A 12516-nucleotide genomic window follows, 5' to 3' on the forward strand; every position below is an offset into this window, starting at 1 on the left:
CGGCACAAGGAAGGTAATGGGTTCTTAAACTTTTTTAAAGCATCTAAAGCTTATACAATCCTTGTTTTTATGAGCTTTTTGATATGGGCTCTGATAGTAATAGACACAAACATTTTTAGCGGTGTTTAATTCATGTCAAAATTTTTGGGGGGGTGGGAATCCTATTATAAGCAAGGGATCAGAAAATGCCCATCATGCCAGGATTGCTCTTCACCTAACAAAATTAAGAAGAGTCAATTGGAATTCTTGGCAGTACTAGATTTAGGTGTGCATTACCAGAATGGATTTAACAGCAACATGTGGTGCTGGAGACAGCATTTAATTGACAAAAAAAATAAAATCAAACATTAAGACAGAATGACTATCTAGAATCTGGATGGTACATTGAAGTAGAAATGGTATATCATCAAAGCTACCTATACCAAGTTTAAGCATAGATTTATGGTAAGTAGTAATAATTTGTGTTGGTATTGGTTGGATCGTTTAGTTAACTCCTACTTTGTTGCTTTAGCAGGAAGGTTTTATATTTCATATGTCAGGCATCTTATTACTTTTTGAATGTTGTGTGCATTTGCATTTCTTTCAGTTTATAGGTAAATTGTACATGCAGCAGCCAAACTTGCATGAAACCTAAATACATATTACACCATATTTTTGTTCTAAGGTTTGACATAACGTGCAACAAATGTCTTGTTTATCTTAGTTTTTGTTGTACTACAAACTCTTATTTTATGTAAGAGAGTGTCACAATACACATTAATGTCAGAAATAAAGCATCTATGTACCAGGTTACTGTACGTGTCTTTTGTTTGGAAACTGTAACACTCAGTGCTCACTAAAGCAACATGCATGCATGTGTGCCTGTGGAACTGCAAGAGACCTGTGTTTTCTGGACTGGGCAGAGACAGCAGATGTGGAAATCAGTGGGTTACACAGCGGGATGGAGTCCCTTGGCAGTACTTGCTTCAATCCAGCCTGCATGTAAGCCTCCTTGTATCTGATTATCAGTTTATATTTGTCTTTCAAAGCTGTAACACAAATTTTTACGTAGAGAAGACAATTTGAGGGATGAATGCTGATAGTGTAAAGCTTTTGTTCCATTCCTTTCATTTGTAGGGTAGATGTATTTTAGTTGTGCCTGAGTCTTGGGAGGTAAATCCAAGTGTAAGCTATGCAGTGTGATTTTTTCCCCCTCCTCTAAGTAATTCTCACATACATGTATTAATCTGAGTTAGACTTAAACTCTTTTATTTTGATAGAAATATGGGCATTCAACGCAAAATTTCAACTTCCCAGTTTTGTGACAGTATAAATGACAATTAAGGTAATCTGTGGAAGGAAAAGCACAAGAGGGACTAACATGAGCCAATTCTTCAGTAATAGGTCCTAGTAATTCATATCATCTAGCCTTAAGCTGTATGAGCACACTCTGGACTGTTACAGGGGCTTGTCTGGGGATTTGGCTGTCATAGCCACTGTATGAGTAACCTGCAGACATGCTCGTGTTTGTTTGCAAGTGAAGTTTTCCATCACTTGGGACAAGTGAGGTGGACTGACTTTTGTTTGTGCTGGTTGCTGATATCTGAAATGGGGGCAAAGTATAGGTAGGGGAAAGCAAGAGTCTAGTGATGTAACAAGTTCATTTTTCTGCACTGACTTCTCAGTGAAACAAAGTAGATGGACAGCCAGTGAGGCAGATTTGGCAGGAAATACAATCCCAAGTTTTATTATATGAAAACTCAGGAAGCTTTTCTTAAGGATCTGATTTACTTGGAAGAAATAGTGTTTAGGAATTGATCGGTGAGAATAATCCCAGTTCCTACTGCTGTTAATCAGATTTTACATGAGAATGATTCTTCTAGATTTGCACCAAACTAAAACTGATCCAGAGCTGTGAGTGAATCAAGCTTTGTGAAATAAGGGTTTTAACACTGAATATTAATGGACTAACATTGTGCCATACCTGTGACCAAGTCAAACAATGTCAACAAAAATTTTGAAACTGAAATTGATTCCTGCATTTGGTATTGTGACAAATACTCTGATAATGGTTCAATACACTGATTTCTTCTAATGCTGGACCTCATGTAAGTTTTTTTTTCATAAGTTTCCTTGACATTGGATAAGCTGAAGCTTTATAGGCTTAAATGCTTACTTTCATGAGGAAGATGTGGATTGCTGTTTCTGAGCCAGCAGAGCCAAAAGATTGGTCCCTCTTGAAGCTGCAGCATACTGGTGTGTGTGGCTTCTCCTGGAGACAGCCAGCTTATCCCTTGAAGTGGGTTGGATTCTTGCCCTGCAGCTGAAGGGAACAATGGGATCCTTGTAGTTCTGCTAGCATGATGTGTTGGAAGAACAGGTAAGCTTTGGACATTTATACACAATCCTACATTTTTGTATGAAGCAAAAACCCATATGCTCATACTCACTATATCACCTTAATGAAGAAACCGCAGTAGTGCAGCTTCTGTTTCCATCTGGAGTAAGAGATGTGCAATATGGCATTCTTCAGTTTCAGCTTCTGCTGGTGGTGTGGTTTTCTTTCTTAATTTCATTTTCTCTTCTGCTTCATTGCTGTGTGTGTTTTTTGTGAGGTACAGAACTGAAAGGAGCCTTCTGACAGTGCTCGCTCTTGGGCTGTATCACCCCAGTGATGCAGTTCCTATTGCAATGGGAGTTCCATCTACCTGCTACTACATTTTACAGAAATTTTGGATTATAATTTATATTTATTTTTAGAGTCCTCTGGATTAGTTACTTGACCTCTGACTTCCTGCGTCATCACACCCTCTGATTACAGAGGGAATGGATGTTAACAGCCTCAGTGCAAGATGGGAACGGGCTGTATATTGGCTGGCAGTGGTGGACACGTATGACTGTTCTGTGTCATAGTCTGAGGGGAAGGGGTGCTTTTCTCTTTTTGGGAGGGAGAATTCTGCTTACCCAGTATTTGCTTCCTTGGCCACCATTGTCCAGTTGCTGGTTGCACAACCACCAAAGCTTCAGAGTACCCCTTATAGTGTTGTGCACTCTGTTTCCTGTAGGTTGAGGAATACTTGCTCAGCTTTCTGAGGGTGTCAGGCTTTTACACCAGCAGGCATTAAATAAAAAAAAATAATTTAAAAAAGTATTAATAGGACATAACAGTAGAGCAGACAAAAGTGCTTACTGAAGACTGCTTATATGCGGTGATACAAAATATCTCAAAAGCCTTTGTAGGAAGTGTCTGAACAGCAGAAGCTATGCCTACATGTTAGGTGGAAAAACAGTTTGGAAAAGAAACCAGCTTTGTACACTGGAGCGGCTGAATTTGTGCTTCCATGCACACGTAGGGATGAGTTGGCTTGTGCTCATCCCGAAGCCGAGTGGTGTGCGGGCAGGTAGCCCTTGTTTGCCTGCTCGTCCAAGCGAGTGTTCGCGGCAGCTCGGTGTCGGAGCGGGCTCGCCCCGGCGCTGGGGCCGCGCCGCGCAGGGGAAGCGTGAGCTGCGCTGAGCGGGGCGAATGGCCGGATCACTCAGCCGCCGGCAATTTACAAATGAATGCCACGCTCTCCTCAGCCATACGGAAACGGGGGATCGGCGGTGTCTGGAGGGCCCGTGTCACCAGAAGTAGGCCAGTTTGTGCGTCGTCCTGCGCTGGCAAACGGCCAGGCTTTGTGTGCTCCAGACACCAGATGGGAAGCAATTATGAGTGTGACAAGCGGGTCATCTGGCAGACACTCTGCGGACCTGCTGCTGCATAATTTTTGGCGGGAAGAGGAGAGTTTTTTCTTTTCATTACCCTGCTCCCCTCCTTTTTTTTTTTTTTTTTTTTTTTTTTTGGTTATTGTTAATACAGCATCTCCTTTTGCAAACTTTCAGTGACTGAGTATGGAGCATCCTGTGTTTGCTGAGCTGATGCTCCTTTTGTGCCTTGTGGTGAGCACTCTGGAGTGCAAGCATTTTCCCCTGGGCCAAGTAAGCAGTGGTTATGCTTGTGTTTGTACATTGTGTAGTTTGTAAATACTGGCCTGCAGTGCTGGCACGGATGTTTTAGCCACTTGGCCAGCCGAGCTGGGGCAGAAGAGTTCCAGCGCAGAACAAGAGAATGAGGGAGCCTGGTAGTTGCTGCAGCATGGACCTGGTTGTCCAACATTGAGAGAGAAATTGCCAATCTCCCTGTAGGACCAGGTGGAGGGGGTGGACCTTTTGGCAGCTGGGGCCAACATGGGACCTCATCGGTTTGTCCTTTGACCATAGTCACTGGCCTGTGAAACGGGAATTTTGTGAACACGGACAAATCAGCTTAGCTGGCTCCAGCTGAGTGTGACAATGCAGCCCCTCGGCTAAGAGCCTGTTGCTAATTGCATTGGGCAAATGTGCAAAACATATTACATCTTCCAATGCTTTTGTCTGTCTGGCTGAGGGAAAATGGCAAACATGCCCTGGGTCACCCAAGGTCACCCTTTTCAGGGCACAGTGGAGGCTGCAAAAGTCCAAGCAGGCACAGGGGTTCCATTGGTCCTGGCCTCGGAGAGGAGAGCCATGGCTGGCTGGCAGCTGATGCCTCTCTCCCCACAAAGCTCCTGAGGAACTTGGTGACAATGTGTAGCATCTGACTTCCTCCATCATCAATGGCTCAGGAGCAAATTTGGGTGTTAACAACATGTCAGGGGGAATTTCTCTTCACCTGAAGTGCTCCCATCTCATAAATATAGTGAATGGCCCTCAATCACGTGTCTGTAAATAGCTGCAGAATTTGAATCCTCTGAAAATCATGTTCAGTAGAGCTTTTAGGTCTGGAGCCTCAGTTCAACTCATGGCAGACATTGTCAGCAGTTTTATGGATGGTCCCGTGCAGGGCTGAAAGTTGGAATCAATGATCCTTGTGGGACCCTTTCAATGTAGCATGTTTTGCAGTTCTGTAATGTTTCCTGCCAGTAAACATTTGTCTGGGAGTCATCAGGGTCTGTGTTGATTACCCAGCCTGGCCCTGTATGGGTCAGCATTGTGTTCCTTGTCCTTGGGAAAGGCAGGAGTAAGCATGCATGTTTCTCTCCTTTCCAGGTTTAAATGAGCAGGTAACAGCAAGGTAAGAAGATAAATATTGCCCTGAAGAGAAGTAGTGGTTGCAAGCACAATTTCAGGGAAGAATCACCTGCAGCCTCTAATACTGTTCATTTTTCCCAGTTTGGTGCCAGGTTCTGTGACAAGGGAGGTGTGAGCAGCCCAGCTCCCTGCCCCATAACAGCTCAGCTCTGCAGGTGGACAAGGACTGGATCTGGCTGTCTGCAGCAGTCCTTGTCTACCTCATCCTTCTATGTCCTTTAAAATCTATTGCTAGACACTGCTTGCATTCATAGCAAAGGCATGCTTTACAAAGGTGCTTGGAACCAGCTCTGCTTGAACAGTAAAAAATGAAAATAATTTAAAATGTTGAAAAAATTCACCATGATTGTGCAAGGTCTGACTATGGCAGGATGGGAGAAAAAGGCAGTGCTGATTTTGGTAAAATCTGTAGAGCTAAGCAAGCAAGCCCACCTCAAGTGCCAGCATCTGTGTGTCTACTGAGTGTTGATATTAGATGTCATGAAATTTGGAGCTGAACCTACAGGCTCACACCTGGCTAAAGTTCAGGTGGTGTCTGGACCAAAGCTCTTGTTGTTGTACCTTGGTAACTTTTTTTCCCTGTTAGGTTTTATTTTTATTTTTATTTTTATTTTTATTTTTATTTTTATTTTTATTTTTATTTTTATAGTTTTATTTCATTTTTAATTTAAAACCTGAGAAATCATTTGGGAGATGCTTTTATGTGTAATGACTGGGGACAGAATATTTTCAGGCAGCGTTTTTTGCAGTTTTTTGTCTCACAAAGAGTGTGATGGCAAGATAGAAGTGACTGCATTGTAGCATAATACCTATGGACCGCAGTTTTTCTTCTATGCATAACCCAGAACAAAAGGTCTTTCTGGCTATTTAAAGAACATGAATGAAGCTATTGGCTATTGATTTACTTAAGCAATATGACAGCTGCAAAGCAGGCAGAACCCAGATCTTGGAGGGAAGAAAGAACTTCAGACACCTCAATAAATTTACTCTACAGCAGTGACCTTCATTTGCTCGGTTTGTTGCCAGACTTGTTTCCTTGCTGTGACCTCATACCTAGCAGCAGTCAGCCAGTGATGCTACAAATTCTGTTTGGGTTTGAGTGAGAAAGGAGGGGTTTGGTTCTGAAAGGCTGGTGAAGGTTTGAAATGAGCAGGGGAGGTGAGGGATGCAGGCACTGCCCTGACTCTGTGCTGCTCCGGCTGTCCCTGCCGTGCTCATGGGCACACAGGTGCTCTAACACACCTGGCCTGGAGCCTCTGCAGCAGGAAACTCAAAAATATTTAGTTTTTGCTTTTTACAGTGGTTTAAATCCACACCTGGATGCCTTTTGGCACTGGAAGATGTTGATACAGGAATGTTTTTCTTATCACATTGCAGTGTGTGAAGTGCTTTCTGTGAGGAATTTTAGTTACTGGACCATGCACTGAGAGCCAGCTGATATTTGTGCCACCTAAATAAAACCTAGAGACTCAGAGCTGGCTGTTCACGAGGGTGCAGGCACAAGGGCTGTTTTTGGCATGCTGTCCCTGCCTTGCAGCATGTGGCACACAAGCAATCCTGGTGTCCTGAGCTGCAGTGCTGCCCATGGGTCACAGCACACAGCCAGTCTGGGGTCTTGGTGACAGGCAGCCTCTTCCTCAGCTGTGTGCAGCCTAAGGTGACGTGTGTCTAGCTATCCTGGATGCTTATGGAGCAGCAATAGAATAACTTTGCATAACACTGTTTCCAACATATGATGGAAGTCCTTTCATTTCCCAGTGTGTGACATCAGCTGGGACTCTGTGCCCGTGTCAGTTATCAAGATGCAGGAACTTGGATAATAGCTGTGTGCATTTGCCCTGATTAGATGGACTTTGTGCTATTTCCTCATGGGAAATGAAAAGAAACAAAGCAGCTTCTTTTGCAGTGGGTGATGGTGGTCTGTGGTAGAGTTGCTGGCTGGGAGAGGGTGAAGCCTGATGTCCCCTGACTTGGTGCCCCAGGGAGCGGGTGCTGAGCCACAAGGGAAATTGTGTGTGTGAGTGGGGGGTTTTGTATGACACCTACCCTCTATGCAGCAAGTGTGTGGCAAGATCTCCTAGATCATGAGTGTTTCTCTGTAAGGCAGCTGTTGCCTCCTGTGTCGCAGAGGGCTGTTGCAGGGCTCATGCATGTGCTACTTTCTCTCTGAAATAATCTGCTTAAACTAACAGCCCTTCAGCTGGGAGCACAACTAGATGCTGAGGAGGTCACTTGGGAGTTTTTCTTCTGTTGTGGGTACTGTGGCAGAACTACTAAAAGGGTTTGGTGCTGACCTGATGATATCTAGGGACAAAAGTGATTGCTGTAACTGGGTGACCTGACTTGCATAAAACTGGCTCCATAATCTCATTTATCTCTAACTTCACCCCAAACATCTGTTGAATAGTCTGTTATGGTGCATCAAAAAAGAGATTAGAGGACAGAAGGCTTTTTAGCATTTGTCAGACCCTGGAAAAAAAAAAAAGTGTTCAAATTTCCTAGAGTTCTTTGCAAAAATATTGCTCCTCAGGTCCAAAACTGTGAGCAACTAAACACAGACCATGCTGAAGCTTGCACTGCTGGGTCCATTTTGTGAAGGCAAACTCTCTCCTCTGGCATGAAGTGATCCCCCTCCTCTGGAGCCTGTGGAGAGGGCTTCCATGGCAGCAGGGCACAGTCCCAGAGGTTAGGACTGGTCAGAGCCTTCCTTCAGCATTTTGATGACTGCATCATGTGCTGGCTTTGTGAACTACTGGAAACCAAGCAGTCCATGGGCTGTCAGGAGCTGTGTGCTTTATGCTTGTTCTGTCTGAGTTTTGAAACTTGCTTTTCCCCATCTTATATTAACAGTCATTGTTGAAGTTTTCAGCTCAGTGGCTGTGATGGAATTCTGTGACTTTATAAATACATGTAGGTTTATCACAGCAGAGCAGTTTTGTATCCTATTTTTAGGCACTCGGATTAGCTGGAGTAGATTTTTATTTTGTTGATGTCTGCTTTTACTGAGCCTTTAAATGTCTTGCAGAACAGCAATTTGCAAGCTTGCTAATATCAACATTCTCCTGAGAGAAATGCAGGCACCTATGAGTCAGAAGATACTGGTGCCAGCCAGGTTAGCTAGTGACACAGGGATAGATGTGAAGATGGAGCCTGTGTCTAAGCAAAGCAGCATTTACCTCTGCACACCTGGGTGGTTGCCTGCCTCTCTCTGCTCTGTAACTCTCTACAAATCCATTTCCCACATTCAGAAAGGAAGGGCAGGGATTTTCTACCCTCTGGGAAGAGCATCCACCACCCTCCCACATCTCTGCAGGGTTTCTGAAGGGTGATGCACCCCCAAAACCTGTTTATGGGCCTGGACAACCCAGTGGGGGGACCTGAATGTTGAGAAAATATGTGAAGCTGACTTGGTGTCAGAGCCGTGTTCTGTGTCAGGACAATGCTGGTGTGTGATGTTTGCACTGGTAATTCATACAACACTCCAGATGCCTGCTGGGGGCTGCTGTGTAGTGGCAAAGCTGCTGTAAACCAGCTGTTTGTGGCTAAAAACAAGAGTTGTGTCAAGAGGCCATTTCTCTTGCTTTTGCACAAAGGCTGTTATCAGCTTCCTCTTTACCTTGCTATCTGTACAGAGCTGCTGGTGCCAGCTTTAGCAGTTGGACGGGGTGAGGAATGCTTTACCTGACCCTTTATTGATGGGGCTGAGGCTGCTGACCCCCACAATTCTTGGGTTCTGAGTGCTTCCACCTTTACTGATCATGCTGGTTAAGCTTGCATTACACAAGTGTCTCCAGCTCAGCACAGGAAGGCATTTTTAACCCTGGGAGCTAAAGCTGAGGGCATGGGCTGCAGAGAGGCTCTTGATGTGTCCAGCTGGTGTGCATGTGGGGCCAGAATCTGTTCCACATGTTTGCTACAACAGATGTGTGAGCATGGCATCGACCTGCCCTCCCTGGCATGAGCAGGCGTGGGAGGCTGGCTGTGGCACAGCTGGGAATGTCCTGAGCCACAGAGGAGGGCAGAATGGGCCGAGTCCTTCTGCTCCATGGGGTCCCTAGGAAGGGACTGCGTGGCTGTTTCCCACTCCTTACCCATAGGGAGGATTGATGTGGTCAAGAGAGATGCTGGAGTGGTGGCAACCAGACCGTAGCTGTTGTGCACAGCTGGGGCGACTCCTCTGTCACACTGCCTCATTTCTTTAGCAGGTGAAGGTCAGGGAAGGAAGGGCATTGCCTGGGGCACTGCACAGCCACACAGCATCTCTGCTTTCCACATGGAGACTGTGTCTGGTGCCTTGTGCCTGGCTCCAAAACAGCCTCAGAGCCTGAGTCATTGGTCAGGTGTCAGCTGAGGTGTGTGCAACAGTCACAAACAAATGTCCCCTTGCAATCCTGCATGATGGATCACAGCAACCTTCCTTCACAGCCTTGCTGCCCCACATCAGCTTTGCACAGGCCTTTGTCTTTGCTGCATGTGTCTGGTGCATTGAGGCACAAAAGCCCAGCATGTCAGCCACTGGGTGTCCATGTCAAAGGGTTTGTCCCTGGAAGAAAATTATTTGAGGCTTGTTTCTTATTCTTTTCCTTTTTCCCCTAGAATATTTATGTCTCTTCAGCTAATGGGATGACCCACTTCCAGTATGTTGTTGTCAGCTAAATAACTTGGTATTTCTATTTGTAAATTATTTTTAAAAGCTGTTAGCCAGGCTTGGATTTTTTTTTATATATTGCAATTGAGACTAAATGAATAGGCATTGTGTTCATCAACATCTGAATGTTGATGAACACCATTTATAAGAGTTCCTTCTAAATAAGTAATACGAAACATGATCCAGACTATAGTGTCCAGTTCTGGGGCCCTGAAGCATAAGAAAGATTTGGATGTGCTGGAGCAAGTCCAGAGGAGGGTCATGAAGATGCTCAGAGGGCTGGAGCAACTCTCCTATGGAGACAGAGCTGGAGCTGCTCAGTCTGGAGAAGAAAAGGCTCCTGGGAAAAGTTAGAGCAGCAGTCCAGAACCTAAAGGGAGCTACAAGAGAGCTGGAGAGGGACTTTTGTCAAGGGTATGTACAGATAGGACAATGGGGAATGACTTTAAACTGAAATAGGCTAGGTTTAGATTACATATTAAGAAGAAATTCTTTACTGTGGGGTAGTGAGGCATTGAACAGGTTGCCCAGAGAGGTTGTAGGTGCCCCATCCCTGGAAGAGTTCAAAGTCAGGCTGGTTTTTAGCAAGCTGGTCCAGTGGAAGTTTTCCCTGGCCGTGACAGGGGCTTGGAACTAGATGATCTTTAAGGTCACTGCTGAAGTGGGCTGTAATTGCTGAAGCTTTTGCTATGTTTACTGAGGTCCTTGTTACTAAGAACGCCTTTGGTGAGGAGACTGCTGTTTCCTGAGCCCCACCTTGCTTGTGCTGGCACATCACAGGCAGAGTGTTTGGTTTCGCAGCATCAGCTCCTGACACGGCTGCATCCAGGGCTCACTTCACCCAAAAGTGCCTTGTCAGACACGGGGGAAAGAACTCTGCATGCTGCAGGGGCCTTTGCATGTCTCTTCTGCTTTATGGTCCAGTGAACCCCATCGTCCCCCAAAAACGGAGCATCAGACAAATAGATTGTGTGCTACCTCTTGCTGTTTCACTGCTATGCAAAACGTGACGGCTTAGTAGGGAAATATCGGTCTAAAATAAAGCAGAGTCAAATGTTAGGCAGGTGAATGTGCAGAACAGGAGGTCTGATGTGGTGAAACACCTGGCTGGGACTGGGGGCTGCCAGCAAGTGCCTGCATTGTTATACCACCTTTAGAACAGCTCTGAGGCCCTGTATTACTCCACAGGGCTTATTAATTAAAGGCTGTTAAATATAATGTCTCTTTTAGTAGTGACCCCAACCTGATGGCTAAAAAGAGGCACATCATTCACACTGCTTCCATTTCATCCTGAATTGTCCCCCTTTGATCTAAATTCCTGGGGTTTTCTGGGCCTTCATCTCACTGAATTAAATATTCAACTCCTTTTTTTTCTTCTAAATACTTCAGTTTTCATATTGGTGATTTGTGTGCCCGTACATTTAAATAAGAGTTCTGCCTCTTAAAAAAGTCTTGAATACCGCATAGTTTAGGGATAGGGTCGAAGAATCAAAGAGTCTAGCTCCAGGAACACTGGGGCTGGAAAAGGCATGTCAAGGTGATCCCAGCAGGGCCTCAATATTACATCTTTCTAATCTGGAGCACCCATGGGAATGGGGAGCACAGTCCCCTGTCTTGTTCCCAGACCAGATGCCCTGAGGGTTAAGTCTGGGATTCAGAGATCTACAGAGCCTACAGCTCCAGGGACATTGGCACTCGAAAATGCATTACAAGGGCACCAGGGCAGGGTGTCACCGTTGCCAGTCCCACACTCTTTAATCTGTGCAACCTATGGCAATGAGGACCTCTGGCCCAGGGTCAAGTTGCTGTTAGGGTTAGGGTTGAGAGAGTCAAAGAGCCTACAACTTCAGGAACACCGGGGCTGGAAAAGGCATGCCAAGGTGATCACGGCAGCACCTCAAAATTTCTGCTTATATTCCTTTCTAATCTGGACCACCTAATTTATTCTGGCAGTTTCCCACAGGATTCTTCCCCATGCCAATCAGGTTCGGTGGGAGTGCCCACTCAAAAGAGGCAATCTGGTCACAAGGTTGGCAGAAGGGAATCTCTAAAATGTAATGGTTGTTTTTCCATGGACAAGTTAGAAGAGGTGGTATTACAATGGCTGGAAAAAATGTCCGAGAAACCAAGTGCAGAGAAAAGTAATATGAGCCTGAGCATGCCCCTTTTAATTGACATAGGTAGGGAAGCAAGTGTGCTAAACAAAATAGAGAAACTGTAAGCTCCTCTCCCTTGAGATGTGCAGGGGAGCAGCAGCTTGATTTGTGTTGGACAGCTCACTGCTAGTGGAAACAGAGATATCTGTTGATGGACCCAACACCAAAGTGCTGACCTATTTAGTGGACACTGGGGCTCAGATATCAGTCTTGACTAAGCAAGATGCCACCACCTGAGGAGCTGTCCAATTCAAATGACCCTTGCTTGTAGTGAGTGTGTTGGGAGTGTCACAACCAGTAACTACCACTGCAGTTATTCTTATGTTACTGGGAGAAGAAGCTACCATAACTGTTACCATGGCAACAGGGGACTTCCTTTTAAGTTTACTGGGACTGGATGTTTTGAAAGGGAGAACTTGGCATGACAATGTGGGTCACCAGTGGTCCTTTGGAACCACCACCCACCAAGTTAGACTGTCACAGATGGCCTCAGATCTTCCCCCTTCAAAACTTAAAATGTCAAACCCTTATGGCTGCCCCATGGGACCTGGGAGGGAATTGCCCCAGCCCTAGATGACTTGAAGAAATGGGAAATTGTTATTCCCCACTCACTCAGCTTCCAGT

This window comes from Lonchura striata, chromosome 1, assembly GCF_046129695.1.
Source record: "Lonchura striata isolate bLonStr1 chromosome 1, bLonStr1.mat, whole genome shotgun sequence".
In the NCBI taxonomy this organism is placed as follows: domain Eukaryota; kingdom Metazoa; phylum Chordata; class Aves; order Passeriformes; family Estrildidae; genus Lonchura; species Lonchura striata.